Source organism: Gymnoscopelus braueri (assembly GCF_963280865.1).
Source record: "Gymnoscopelus braueri genome assembly, chromosome: 18".
Classification (NCBI taxonomy): Eukaryota; Metazoa; Chordata; class Actinopteri; order Myctophiformes; family Myctophidae; genus Gymnoscopelus; species Gymnoscopelus braueri.
Window position 1 is genome coordinate 18,084,130 of NC_137618.1, and position 12,554 is coordinate 18,096,683.

General features: G+C 43.3%; 1 long non-coding RNA gene across 1 annotated transcript; it reads right to left on the bottom strand.

Moving 5' to 3' along the window:
* Positions 1 to 2,415: 2,415 nt before the first annotated feature.
* Positions 2,416 to 9,044, bottom strand: LOC308073476. Its single transcript, XR_013931989.1, has 5 exons — positions 8,829 to 9,044; positions 7,584 to 7,661; positions 7,222 to 7,307; positions 6,828 to 6,859; positions 2,416 to 6,337 (listed from the first exon to the last, which is right to left on the bottom strand). It is a non-coding gene; the product is annotated as an uncharacterized lncRNA (long non-coding RNA).
* Positions 9,045 to 12,554: the final 3,510 nt, after the last annotated feature.

A 12,554-nucleotide genomic window follows, 5' to 3' on the forward strand; every position in this document is an offset into this window, starting at 1 on the left:
CCAGGGTGAGTAACATGTTGTAGGATGCTCTTATCATGTTCCTTATATTTATATTCTGGTATTTATAACAATCTGTTGTTGACATGCCTCACTGATTTCATGTGTGAAGTGTGACCAGAGGGTATGAGTACATGCAGAGAATGCAAACACAACTTGTTGAGATATACTTTTGGTTGTATGTAATAAATGTTTGTACTTTATATCCCCTCCCTTTGATATCACCACTGCTGCTTTGTTTAGCTTAAGTACAGTGAGTTCTCACTTGTTTGTGTTTGAGCTATTTCTTAATGTGATTATTACATGTTTGCGTTCCCCCAAATACAGAGTCCTGTGTAACCAGAGACCAATGGGAGCCAAGTGGTGCAACTGACCTACAAGGGGTTCCACAATAGGGCCCTATCTTGCGCAAGGGGTGTTTCTGTGGCCCAGTTGCTATCTTGCAACACCAGCCATATCCCTAAAACAGTGTGCCATGTGCCATAAGGGCCGGCTGCGCAATATATGCCTTATGCCCAGTGCTATACACTCTCTCCCTCTCTGCCCATGGAAGAGGCAGTCCAACATTGATTGGCTTGAAATAAAATAATATTTGATACACAAAATTATCACTCAGACATTGCTGGTTACAGAGAACTTAAAATTACAGGAATCGCTTGTGTTCTGGATTAATTAAACTGAATTGTCTGGTGTGGTTATAGCAAATTTTAATTTGTCTATGATAAGCTTAACTGCAACTGCTGATAAAAACACAACTTATTGACACAAGGAATTAATAGTCACACGTTTGTGGATGACAGTAAAATTGTAATGACAATCACATTTCTTTGGGAAAAGGAATGGGCTCTGGATCGGTGGAACCACAAAATGGCCGCCACTGCTATGCCCTATTGGGTCTCCTGTGTCTCCATCTCTTCAGTAAACAGGAAATAAATCCCCATATACACATTTCATCCAGTCAGGAGAGAGAACTCATACAGGATACAGGATTAAAAAAAAAAGTGAAATTGGAAGTAATGGGGGAAAAAAATAAAAAAATAAAAAGCAGACACAATTGGAATCGCAATACTTTAAAATTGAAGCTGATGAATGGGTTCTCTTTTCTGATTAAATTAAATTGGTGACCCACCTGCATGAAACAGTGGTCTTATTACCCTTTCCTTCAGACGCCTGGGGAAACCTGCTCACTTGTGCAACACTGACACCTTGTGGCCATTATTGGATAATAGCCAGCTCCTGAACCACTAAATGACGTCCATTCAACACAACTCCTGCCTTGGCACTTTCAGTTGTTTACTATACTGCGTTAGTTTGCAGCCTGCTGTGTTGTTGAGCAATCCAGAGGGAGGGAATGCCACCCAGGGTGACCCATCTAAAGTGGACTTGGTCATTAGCGTTTGAGAACATCCCTCCCTTGTTGCAGCGGCGGAAAAAGTAGGCTACTCGCATGTTTTACTTAAGTTAAAGTATCAATACTGCAATGTAGACATACTCTGTTACAAGTAAAAGTCCGGAATTTTAAATTTACTTGAGTAAAAGTACAAAAGTATTGATAACAAAATATAGGCTACTTAAAGTACTAAAATGTTCGAAAATAGCAGATTTACAAGCTCTAATTGTACTTAAGTACAGTACTTGAGTAAATGTACTTAGTTAAGACTTAGTTAGACTTGGCCATGCTCGGATGGAGTCTGTCGTAGGTAGCCCTGAAACATGACTGTCATTATCATACCATGACAGTCATGTGCAAGTCACATGCATGCCCATCTGGTTATGGACATCAGTTGATATGATAAAGTTATCCATTATCATAGTACTTAAGAGTCCAGGCTATGACATCATACTATGACGCAGTGGTGGGTTCTAGATTTTTTTGGAGGGTATACTATAACAATTCCCCCCCTAGTTCCTCCCACACGCACGGCACGCACGCGCGTATAGTTAATTAATGTACAAAAATTGTACAACACGTCATAGTATGACGTGTTGTATTGATGACATCAAGGTTTTTTTGTGAAAAGGTTAAAGCACTATATTCTTATAGTAATCATTGCGACAGAGTGTTTGTTCAGTAACAGGAATCTCCCTGTCTTTCCAGCCCTTTAATGAAAAGAAAATAACATTTCAGGTGGGTTGCACCCACCTGAAATGTCCACCCACGAAAATGGGTGGATGTGTGTGGATGCGGAACCCGGGAAGGGCGAGACTCAGGGTGGGGGGGAGGTATGTCTCGGGAGCTGACGGCCACCGGGGCTTGATCGGGTAGCGTCGCCTTCGGCTCGGGATACGGCCCTGTCATGGCTGGCTCTTGCCACGACAAATAATAGGGGAGGGAGACCAACGGAAAGTGTAACAAAAGGTATTTATTGACTACTAAACTAACATAAGCAACTTATAAATAACTGAACATAAAGAGACATCATAACAGTAAAGGATCCAATGAGGTGTGGAGTCAGTAAATCAGTGGTGTAAGTGTGGATGAGTGGAACATGGTGTAGTGCAGGGTGTGTGGATGAAAAGAATAATCAAATAGAACAGAACAAAAGCATGGGGAGCAGCTGCAGAGGACGGCAGTCCTCTCTCGTCTGGATCTCACTGTGGACTGATCATGGGCTGGCTTTTATAGCCTCCTGGAGGCACCGGGCCCAGGTGCTCTCCAATGAGCCATTAGTACATTGACTGCCACACCCTGTTCACCTAGAAGGACAGCATTACTAGAGCACACTCCCCTACTCCATATAAGGGAGTGGGGCATCACACCTCCCCCCTTAAAGTCGTGGTCCCCATAGGCTCCACGGCTCCCAACTTTAACAGTAATTTAACATATCAAATTATTAAACCCAATAATCCAAAATAAATCATACCCAACTAAGTGCATTTCTACATCACACAATGTTAACGTTTAACTTTTACCATGGTTCTACGACATTTTAGCTTAAAAATACTTTTCAATTATGTGTCTGACAATAGTGTGCTATAACACCCTTATAGCCCTGGCCCTGTAACCCCCCTGGACTCTACTCCCCCTCAACGGCTGGATCCGGTGTTTCAGCTATAGCAATGCGGCCGTCAAGGAGCAGGACAGACCAGGGATCACAACAGAAAACAGACACCAAGTATTAGCAGAGACATATACACTGGGTTACAAAACAATGCCCCAGTCAACTCTAGACACCGGACCTTGGGTAGGTGACCCAACAGGTTGTGTCCTCTACCTCAGTCACTGCCACTGACTGAGAAGAAGGACTTAAGGTGACTGACTCACGACCATTGCTAGGTCGTAACAGGTTTTCATGACACCACTGAGTAGCTTTCCAAAGATTAGGAGTTGCAATGAGGTAGCTGACCTCTGACATACGCTTGACAACAGTATATGGACCTGTAAGTTTTGTTTGGAAAGGCAAAAGAGCCAGCACCTGCTCACCCGGACTGAACTGCCGACGTTCAGCCCGCCGACCAAATGAACGCTTAATTTTCACTTTAGCATCTGCAATGACTTCTCGAGTAGGCTTAGAAGGACCCACCTGCTTCAACAGTGGTGGTGGCGACACATTTGCCCACACGCGCCCCCCAGCATGCATGTTACCCAGGAGAACATCCACCCCAGCCATCGGTAACGCCGTGCGCAACGCCACTTCCACCTCGCCCTGAACCAGACCACACTCGAGCTTGAGTTTGTGTATAGGAGAAGGGATTATGGACATGCCCATACCACGGCTCAACATGTCACCCCCAGTAGCAGACTGTGCAGAGAATGGCAGGACAGAGTCAAGCACGTATGTGCCCAGCGCAGCCGTGTCCCGCAGAATTGTCACAGGTATTTTTTCACTGGACCCCACAAGAGAGATAAACCCCCTCTCCACGAATGGTCGATACGCCTCATCTACATCGTCAAGACTCCTCTCGCTCCCATGTAGAGAACTTACCGACCCTGACACAGCTGACACCGGCGCAACAGCCGCTGCCGACTTTACCTCCATTTTCTCTCTGTTTCAGTGAATAACAGTCTGCTTTCATGTGACCTTTCTTGCCACAGTAGTGACATGTTCTGTCACCGTCACGGGCAGCCCAACTTTTCCCGTCCTCCATTTTAAAATTTCTATTGAAAGGTGCGCTGCGCCCGTCGTCACAATGGCTGGACGCGGTGCTCTCCTCGTGCGTAATTTGGGCGCCCTGCTGTACCCAGTCTCGGTGCGTCAAAACATATTCGTCAGCCAATGCGGCTGCTTCTGCCACAGTCTTAACCTGCTGTTCGGTAATGTACATTGCTATATGAGGCGGACTGGCATTTTTGAACTGCTCTAACAGCATCAAATCACACAAGCCTTCACAGGTGTTCCCACCTGCAGCCATACGCCACCGGTTAAAGTTAATCACTACTTCCCTTGAAAACTCTAAATATGACTGGCTATCTTCCTTCCTACCATTCCTAAATCTCTGACGGTAACCTTCAGGCACCATCTCGTAAGCTTTAAGAACAGCTGATTTTACCGTGGCATAACTTACACTGTCGGTCACCGACAAGGCTGAGTACGCCTCCTGCGCTCTCCCTGTCAGAACACATTGTAGCATTACCGTACGATCCTCCTCAGGCCAACCTCTAGACTCTGCCAGTCTCTCAAACAAAGAAAAAAATGTTTCTGGGTCTCTCATTAAATTTAGGCATTAAGCGCAAACTGCTCACTAAATCAAAAGGGCGCTGTCCATACGCTAAACCTACCTCACCTACCAACAGCTTCTGATCCATCTTCCCTTACCAGTTCCAACTTCTCCCTCTGTAAACTAAGTTTTGCCTGCTCTGTTTTATGTTTTGCCTGCTCGGTTGTATGTTTTGCCAGCTCGGTTGTCTGTCTTAACTTTTCCACTTCAATCTGTTGCCTGTTTCTATCCATCTCTAACTGTATCATCATCAGCTCCTTCTGCTCCGCAAAAGAAAGCTGTGTTTGCATGTTTTGGATCGGCAACGGCACCGCAGCGCCGCCTCCCTCCCCCGTTTCACCACCCGGTAAAACATCCAAATCCTTTAGGTTAACTATCAATATTGCTTTTAAAGTCTCCGGTTTGCGTCTCTTATCCCCAATGTCTATTTTATAGTATTCTGCAATATCATAAATTTGCTCCTTTGTGTATCCATCCAGCAATGTCTCAGATGGAGCCACAAAAAAATCTCCAATTTTAACTTCAGCCATTATCAAAATCACTTGAATACAATGGATATAAGTTAACAAAACACACTGAAATACCTTTGACCAAGTACTCAGGAGCGTCCCCTAACTGCCTAAGTCAATCTTCTCTAACTCACCCCTATCTCTTCATGAGGTTAGTTGCGGGGGTATTTATGCACCAAATATACGATGGGGACAACGCAACCAGTTAATAGTCCCGTTGTCAGCCACGTACCGTGCCCCCTACCGCGTTCACCCCAACACTACCAAAACAGTACAAGAAAAAAACAAACCCACGAAAGTTTAAAAACTAACGTGGCTATGCCTCACATGGGACAAACAGCAGCAGCTCCTATATGAATACTAAATCCTAGGCCCAGTGTGTCAAGTAACCCATATTCAATTTAAATTGAACTAATTCCATGCTTCAATGAAAAAATAACGGGGAATAAAAAAAAAAAAAACCATTTAACGGTAACGAAACATTAAACAACTCAAAACACGCACGTCCTGACAAAAAGTTCAATTTTCGCGTCATCATAGCCCAAAAAAGGGAATCCCGAGCCAAACCCACGCATCTGATTGGCCTAGCTATACTGAGACGTCACGGGGAAAACCCCAATTACTTCCACCAGACCGGCTTTTAACACACGCCTCAGTAGGTGCGCATAAACAATACTGTAACTTTAAATCAAATACTCACTTTTGGAACGAGCCCCCATAGGGGAGGGAGACCAACGGAAAGTGTAACAAAAGGTATTTATTGACTACTAAACTAACATAAGCAACTTATAAATAACTGAACATAAAGAGACATCATAACAGTAAAGGATCCAATGAGGTGTGGAGTCAGTAAATCAGTGGCGTAAGTGTGGATGAGTGGAACATGGTGTAGTGCAGGGTGTGTGGATGAAAAGAATAATCAAATAGAACAGAACAAAAGCATGGGGGGGAGCAGCTGCAGCGGACGGCAGTCCTCTCTCGTCTGGATCTCACTGTGGACTGATCATGGGCTGGCTTTTATAGCCTCCTGGAGGCACCGGGCCCAGGTGCTCTCCAATGAGCCATTAGTACATTGACTGCCACACCCTGTTCACCTAGAAGGACAGCATTACTAGAGCACACTCCCCTACTCCATATAAGGGAGTGGGGCATCACAGCCCCCTCCCGGGTTCCTGGGAGAGAGAAAAGAAGCAAGGTTAGTATTGAGGCGGCGGAGGTAGACGGGGAGGATGGGGGGAGCGTTCGAGACCACGTAAGTAGTAGGAACGAGGAGCAAAGGCTCACGGCTGAATTTAAGCCCGTCTACTGAGGTGATTGTGACGTGAGATTGGCTGGCTGATAATGGAAAGCAGGTGTAGGTGATAAGGTGATGGCGAGCGGGGAGTTGCCGAGTTAAGCAGAGGGCGGTCTCCACTCCTGAACTTATGTTGTATACAACTGCATGTTTGAAAGCACATGTGCAAACAGACTGCACTGATTAAGGCTGAAACACCTCTGCAGTCTTTCTTTTCTGTCTTTCCTTTTTTTCTTTACTTCTTTTACTCCCTATATACAAGGTACAATATTTTTTGTCGTTTTCCCAACCAAGAGCACATCAACACACAGAGCATGCCATTTTTGTTTCACTGTCTTAAGACGGAATTAGTTCTTATTAGTGCTTACCTACTGGAACTCACTGGTCAACCTCCATTTCCCTGAAGGGAAGACAATGAAAGACAATGTATAAATACATAGGCAGGATATGTAGCGTCAGTTTAGGTTTAGATTTTCATCTGGATATCAATGTATGTAGTATGGTCAGAGGTACTGAATTATGTTAACTAAAGGAGGAAGGTGACACGCATTATGCAAATAAGTCATTTTTAACAAATATTATGTTTTTGGTAACAGACAGACAGACAGACAGGTGAAAAGGAGGGATGAGGGGTACATTGGGAGAAGGGTGCTGCAGACAGACAGACAGACAGACAGACAGACAGTGAGAGAGGACATGAAGAAGACAGACAGACAGACAGACAGACAGACAGACAAACTGTGTGTGAGAGGTGACACTCACTCTGTGTCTGAATGATTCCCAGTGGTTGGAGGGTCTACCTCCATCGGAGTTAGGAATCCAGCTGATGGCACCCCACTTGGCACCTCCTAGTCAGTAAACACACAACACAAAGCACCAAATTATACACGCATATATGCGCACGCACGCACGCACGCACACACACACACACACACACACACACACACACACACACACACACACACCCAAACACACACTCACTCACTCACTCACTCACTCACACACACACACACACACACACACACACACACACACACACACACACACACACACACACACACACACACACACACACACACACACACACACACAGAATATTTTTTACTATTTTACAGGTAACTCACCAACTTGAAGTACAATGTCTTCTCATTCACCACAACTCCAGGCACTACAAATTGTTTGTCAACATATTGGACTGAAAGCTGCAGAAGCATAAAAAGTATGTTTTATATTAATCCTTGTGGTCATTTCATATTATTTACTTTACTGTTCAATGTAAAAAAAAAAGCCCAATCAATCCATCATTAGCTAGACAGATGTAATAAAACCTGATGTTTTATTACATCTTTATCAACATGGATTGTAGGCCTAAACTTATACAACTTGTTTTTGAGTGCTTTGTGTGACTGTGAAAGCCAGTTATTTATTTTTAAGTGGCACAAAATATCTGGTTGTCATAAGGGATCATCATGATATTAGCAAAGAAAGGACAGAGGCCCGAATTATTATATAATTTCAACAACACAATCATCTACAAACAATGCATAAGTAAACAATAAAAAAACAGCTTTATGAACAGCAAAATATTATACTTATTCTGTTCTACAGATTGTTTTTAATCAATGCATTGCTATGGACAGAAATCTTCTGTCCAAAACGCGATGCTACGAGGGTGCGACCACACGATGCTCAGGAGCTGCCACGTGTGGTAGCCACAGCCACAGTCATACCATACCAACGAATGTTACTAAGCAGTAATCGATTAAGTAATGGCAATCCATTGATGCATCATCATCTATGTCTACAAACAATGCCCTACAATAAGTCCTAAAATAAGTAACGGCTACTTGCTAGCTACGTACCTCGAATTTAAGCTCAGCGGCAGCCATGATGTTATATTGTTATATTGCATGGCGCAACGTGCCACGTAACGTGCCACGTTTTACCGCATCACACGCGTCACACGCAGAAAAATTACGTTGCCAAGTGTAGCCATTTCCAGTGGTGGAAAAAGTACTCAAATTCTTTACTTAAGTAAAAATACCAATACTGCAATATAAAAATACTCTGTTACAAGTAAAAGTCCAGAATAAAAAAAAATCTTGAGTAAAAGTACAAAAGTATTGGCATCAAAATGTACTTAAAGTACCAAAAGTAAAAGTACTACATATTTGAAAATAGCAGATCTACAAGCTCACAACGCGTCGCATCGCGACGCGTTGTGTACTTGTAGATCAACTTGTAGATCAACTACAAAAGAGCTTGTAGATCAACAAAAAAAAACTCACAAATGCAACGTGTTGTGAGCTTGTAGATCTGCTATTTTTTGTAAAGAGATTTGGTGTACTGTAGATCGAAAAAGAACTCACCAAGTATAATGTAACCCAGTTCCATTTTTACTAGCTTCAGCTTGAATATCTTCAGGGTGCAACTGGAGGCTGGTCAACCTACTTCTTTTGAGCACGGAAATAATTTACGCTTCACCGGCGCGTTTCACCATTTCAGCGCTCCTTCAGCTGCTTAAAAATTTCAGCGCTTTCCGGCGATAGTTCTGTCTTCTTTCACTTTCTCCACGCTGTTTGGTGACCCCCAAGGTTGGTGCCCTGTGCTTCAGCACCTAAAGCCCTTCTGTTAAGCTCGCACTGCCTTCAAACACTAATAAGATCGTTTTGCATAAGATCGTTTTGCATCCCCCCATTTGCATCCCATTTCCATTAGTTCACTCTCCCTATTGCAAGTTGCTGTACTCTTGTCCTCTACCCTGAGCCATCCCACCATAGAAAAATGAGCAGACAGACAGACAAACAGACAGACAGACAGACAGACAGACAGACAGACAGACAGACAGACAGACAGACAGACAGGATAACCATCGATCCTACAACTTCTCAGGTCCTCTACTATATCTACGGCGGGTTTGAAATCGATAGGTCGGCCAGTTCTCGAGTTATGTGGGAGACAGACAGACACACACACACACACACACACACACACACACACACACAGAAAGAGATTCCGTGCATGTATAGATACGTAGATAGATATAAAAATAAAAACTAGTCCAAAATTCAAAGAAAGAACACAGGGTCCTATAGTCTGGTCCTGACTCGTGACCCTGCAGATACTGTGTCATATCCATCTATATGACACGTGAACCCTAATGGCCAACAGATCAGTACAGCTAAACCCCTCTTGAACCATGCTAGGCATCTTGATCTGCCTGTTTAGAGAAGAATTTCATTAAAATGGTTCAGATCCTATGTGTGTGTATGGGTGTGCATGCGTGCGTGTGTGTGCGTGTGTGTAATAAATAGTATCAGAGTTTCAAATGAGAAAGAAAACATGTAATATGGTATCAACCGTTCCAGACCACGACTGGAGCAGCATCAAAATACAGACAGGAGGTCCCCCACACAGGGACCTTTTAGACAAGCAACACACAGAAGCGTAAAACTGTATATTTACTTGTGGCGACGGAAGAACAACCTGTTCTCCGTCATGGTGATTTCAGAGCAAATTCGACTGTGTTAGCAGGCCCGTGGCCTTCAGGGAATTCACGGCTAATTTTTAGTCTAAGTCTGGTCACCATCTGTAAGTCCTTTTATAACTCAATCCTCTACCATAATACCCAGTCCCCGACTTAAGACAAACTATGGACCTGAGGATAACACGGTTATAAGAAAGGCAGGGGGCAGAGGGGCCCCCTAAACTTACTGGCCAGCTTCAACGGAAAACATCAACTTGACCTTCACTCAGTCAAGCGTCCCCACTGAAACAACCTATCTTACTCCTCTGACTAGAGAAATGCACTGAAGCTCATATGTTATACCAACCCATTACATCCCCATGGCCAGCCACTCAGAACTTCACTCACTCTTAAGTCCAGTCACACATAGGGATAATGAGCCAACACATGCGAACCATATCACTTTTTACGCCACCATGCCAACCCTCAGTACAACATCATAGCACACCATTATTGTAAAAACAACTCAATGCTCACAATTCATTGCATACCAAACATTGCACTACCAAAAGCATTCCTTAACGCATTACTCCCCACAGCACTGCATCAAACGTTGGCATCAAACTTTGCATCAGTTACAAATCTCTACCTGTATGGGGTGTGAATTGAATGTGTATGTATGTTGCCGTAGTGTGGAATTCTCATACTCACCGAGGGCGTGATGGTGTCTTTCAAAAGAAACCCCTAGTCTATTTATCTTTATAACACTAACTCAGAAAATGAGGCTTTTTGGAAGATTAAAAGCTTCCCTTTATTTGCTCAGTTCATAGTGGGATTACAGATGTGTATTTAAAGGAGAATTCCGGACAAATTAAGTGTTATCTTTGATGTCTCGTTACTCACCTAACGACGTGAAATGTGGCGTTCTTTTTTTCCATATATTCCCCTGTCCCCTGTCCCCTGCTTGTTTCTTCCAGAACCTGGCAACTCGTGTTGCCAGAATCTGGAAACAAGCAACCAGTGTTAAATCGTTCGCCATTGACGGCAGCCTCGCAGATAGTTTCAACGCATGTTTGACTATCATGAGACTCTACTATGAATACTAGTAGAGAAAAAAACAACTTTGCGTCGGTTATAATAGACGAATTTCCCTTACCCACGCGCTCCCATTATGACAACGGAGGGGGTTTAAAAAATGACGACAGGGGAATATATGGAAAAAAAGAACGCCACATTTCACGTCGTTAGGTGAGTAACGAGACATCAAAGATAACACTTAATTTGTCCGGAATTCTCCTTTAACAATACAAAATACAAATACAAAATACCAATAGAAATGAAATCTAGTAATGTTTCATGTCTGTCTGGTCAGATTTACAAATGCCTTAATTTAGGCTTGTCCTAAACTAATTTATAATTTAGATTAAAAAGAGGAGGTTCCATTTAGATCTCATTCAGCCTGAAATACAGGCTAGTCTATATTTGGTAATTCCAAAAATGTACAAATACTAAATACTACCAAGATGGTAGACTGGCTGTTTGAGAGAGCATTTGTACCAGATAGCAAGTGTAGACCGATGAATTGGCTCAAATAGTCAGTCAGTCAGTCGTCTTTTTTACTATTCTAAAAGCCTGCATCTTATGCCATTATACTTCCCACAGTAATGTACTGCTTCTCGTATGGTCTACGGAAGATGTGGGCTTATAACCCCTTTCATGTGACTGCACAGGTATCCAGCCACAAGCTCTCATAGATTCAATCAGCCAACCGTCCTCCCTAAAGTAGCACCAAATAGGCTACCCTTTTTAAATTTAAGTATTGTTTTACCTTCTTAATTTAAGTAATTTTTTACCTTCCTCCATGTGGCGCCATGACTGCTTAACATCTGAGCAAGGTGCAAGAGAAGAAGCCCCAAAAACCTAAGAGCCCAAGGGGCCCAAAGGGCCCCCAACAGCCGTCCGCGTCCAAAACCTCCCAAGTCTCCCTCAGCCTCTGTCTCCCCAGCCTCTCTCTTGATGCTCTTGTCAGCCCCCTTTATACGGTAGTACGGTCTAAAGTAAGCTCTCCAGACATCAGTGTGTGTATGTGTGTGCACGTAGGTGTGCACGCCTTATTATTAGAAGTCAGACGCTATAGGTGATTCTCAGAAGTCAGTGTGTCTGTATGTGGGTGTATGTGTGACTTGTCCAACAGCTAACCACACACACAAAAGAACGCTTACTTTGCACCTTTTTTTGATTGATGTAGTTTATTTAGAAAGACATGAGAATAGTACATGACAGTACATAACAGTACATGGAAGTACAAATTCACAATACAAGGTCTACTAAACTGGAAACTCTCATGAAGCACTAAGCTTGTTTAAGATCCCCATGCACACAAATCATGATGTCATATAAGAGGCAGACAGATATACACACTACTATACAGAATGTCATACAATCAGCTTTCAGGTTACTGGTATGACGAGAGAAAAAAAATATATATATATATATACAAAAGAGGAAAATGAAGGAGGGGGGGGGGGGTAGGGGGGGGTAGGTTAAGACTTAGACAGGGGCCATTTTCGAATTGCAGCCTCCTGAAGGTGTATCTTTAGGGCAGTTTTGAAAGTGAGTAGGGTTTTAC